Source organism: Belonocnema kinseyi, chromosome 1, assembly GCF_010883055.1.
Source record: "Belonocnema kinseyi isolate 2016_QV_RU_SX_M_011 chromosome 1, B_treatae_v1, whole genome shotgun sequence".
NCBI classification, from domain to species: Eukaryota; Metazoa; Arthropoda; class Insecta; order Hymenoptera; family Cynipidae; genus Belonocnema; species Belonocnema kinseyi.
The window spans coordinates 8111385-8114550 of NC_046657.1; positions in this window are offsets into that span (position 1 = coordinate 8111385).

Consider the following 3166-nt stretch of genomic DNA (forward strand, 5'->3'; position numbering starts at 1 on the left):
AAGTACCAAAAAAAAAAAAAAAAACAATTTAGCGACCTATTCATTTTTCAAATTACAGCCTTAATTTTGAATAAAACATAATGAATAAACAATAACAATGTGTATGTATGTCGAAAATGTCGAAACACTGGTGGCCCATAATTCCCCACAAAAAGTGGCCCATGATTCCCCAAAAGCTATGTTTGAACATATGGCGGCTTGGTTATGACTCGACAGAATTTCATGTGAAATTCCTTTTGTATATTGGAATGCTAATCTACAAAGATGATTATCAGCATATTTACCTCAGTTGACACGTAACGATGCGTTGGAGATCGATGCACGAGAAAAACACACATAAATTCTTGAACAAATTTGTTTTTAGCCTAGTATTGCACAGCACACTAGAGACGTATACACTGGTCAACTACAAGCGTAAAAATATGCTTGTGGTCAAAGAAGACTTTGACATTTGTGTCGCACTGTACAACTCGACATACCAACGAAAGATGGCGGTGGCCCACAATTCCCCGTGGCCCACAATTCCCCACTTTCCCCTAATAATTAACAGTTGAAAATTCATTTATTTTCAATTCATCAATTCATCCAACTGCGAAATTTCCTTGAGAGTGATTATCATTAATGAAGTCAATTCATCGGAGGGTGTGTTCACTTGTCAATAAATAATTCTTTATTTCTCAATTTCTTTAAAAGCCCAACTTACTTTTAGACCTTGTTGTAGGACTTCTTCAACTTGTAATGAAAAAAGTTGTACACATTTTTAAAATTTGTTACTAACCTGTAGTGATATTAAGTCTTAGACATTTCAATTTTCGTTATCTTCTGAAAGAAAACTTAATTTTAGAGTGAACTAAAATTAGATATTTTTTATTATTTAGGTTTAAAATGTATAAATAACCCTGATGTGATAAGTATCGTTTAAAACACTAAAATTGAAACCTCAAAGCAGAGCCTAATTTTCGATAACATTTTTTTACTGGATACAGTCTGTTCTGTAGTTTTATAGATATTGCTCTTTTTATTTTGCGTGCCTTTCATATTGTTCTAACGAACTTGAATCGCATCAACAAGGTCGAAATGTACGTTGGTTTTTTAAAAAAGAAATTGACAAATAAAGTATGATTGATTGACAACTGAATTCACTATTTTTTATTGGACTGTGTATGACCAAACTAACACACTCTCAGATGAATTGAGTTCATTAATTCATTGATTGAAATACATTTAATGACACGAGGGTGAAAAGAAGCATCACACTGTAAAGTAAAATCAGATGGCAGAAATATTCATTCAGGTAGTTTGAAAGTTTCAAATAATTCGCACTATTACTATTGTAAAGTTTAAGAATAAGATATTTACATTAAAATTGTCGACTTCACAGATGACGTATGAAACGCCGAGGCATTTTACCTTTCTGATAACTGCGTTTCTGTCTTATAATAACTGTTTTTACGAAAAATTGTAAAAAGTAATATCTTATCTTTCTCGTAACTACGATTTGGTCTTCTAATAAATACTTTTTCGAAATATCGTTAAAAGTAATAACTTATCTTTCTCGCAACCGCGATTTGGTCTATTAATACTTTTTCGAAATATCGTGAAAAGTAATATCTCATCTTTCTCGTAACTACGATTTGGTCTTTTAATAATAAATACTTTTTCGAAATATCGTGAAAAATAATAACTTATCTTTCTCGTAACTACGATTTGGTCTTCTGATAAATACTTTTTCGAAATATCGTGAAAAGTAATATTTTATCTTTCTCGCAACTACGATTTGGTCTTCTAATAAATACTTTTTCGAAATATCGTGAAAAGTAATACTTATCTTTCTCGTAACTACGATTTGGTCTATTAATAAATACTTTTTCGAAATATCGTGAAAAGTAATATCACATCTTTCTCATAACTGCGTTTGGTCTTTCAATGCATACTTCTTCAAAATTGCAATTGACAAAATTTCTTGATCCGACTACAATACATGCTGGAGTAATATGGAAACGCGCAACAAGTGCGGTGTTACTGACAGCTGCAGCTTTATACGAGAATACACCCGCAGTCGACCTCTCTAAACGAGAAGACGTAATGCCAAAGGCTTTGAATCCGTAATCAACTACACTGCCTAAGACAGATCCAACAGCGGGCACGGATGAAACAAGTGTCTTAACACCCTTTGCAATCAATCGACCCAAACTGGGACGATTTACGCCGGATGATCCGGCACGAGACTTTCTAGATCGTCGACGTCTACCCCTGGAACCATTCTGTTTCTTATTATTCCTACGACCCATACTAAAATGTGAAATAGAAAATAAATATATATATATATAGGTATAATAATAAGAATGAGTAAGGCAGCCACAGAGTTTTGGGATTGAGTTTTATCAGTCTTAAGTAACTGATAAATGTCACGTATTTTTTCTTGTAAATGCGATTTGGTTTTCTAATAAATACTTTTTCCGAAATATCTTTGCCGAGATGTTTTCCCTGTTTTTCACTAATGTGAAGAGTGGCAATCATTTCCTGCAGATGCCAAATTCGTCATCTATTGATTATACCTCCTGAAGAGGAGGTCCGATGGGATAAATAACATTACATTTTTCTCATAACCATTACTTCTGTTTGTTGAAACATCGTTTAAAGTTTTGTAGAAATTCCTGATCCACGTTTTTGGCTTGAGGGTCAGGTGCGTTGAAAACAATTGTGTTTCCCTAAACGTTTCGACATACAATGCTGTTCCTGATCAGTGAATTTGATTAAAATTGAATAAAATTCACTGATTTGAGCCGCCATTATGTTTCGAAACTTTTGAAGCAACTTGTTTTGAATTCACCTGACAGGAAATGACTGGAAAATGACTTTTAATAATATATTGAAGAAAAATAGTTATATGAAACCAAATCGTAGTTATATTTTATCTTTCTCGTAACTACGATTTGGTCTTCTAATAAATACTTTTTCAAAATATCGTGCATGTTAAGAGGGTAGTTCAAATATGATCGATACAAATACTCTGACACGTTTATTTACCATCGAAAAAATTTACAGTTTTTATAGGTATTTCCACTCACAAGTTACGCATTTTGCCCACCTTTCAGGAAGTTTTTTGATGTCGTTATCGAAGAATTCCTTGGGCAACTCGGGAGAGCCATGTGCGCACGAACTC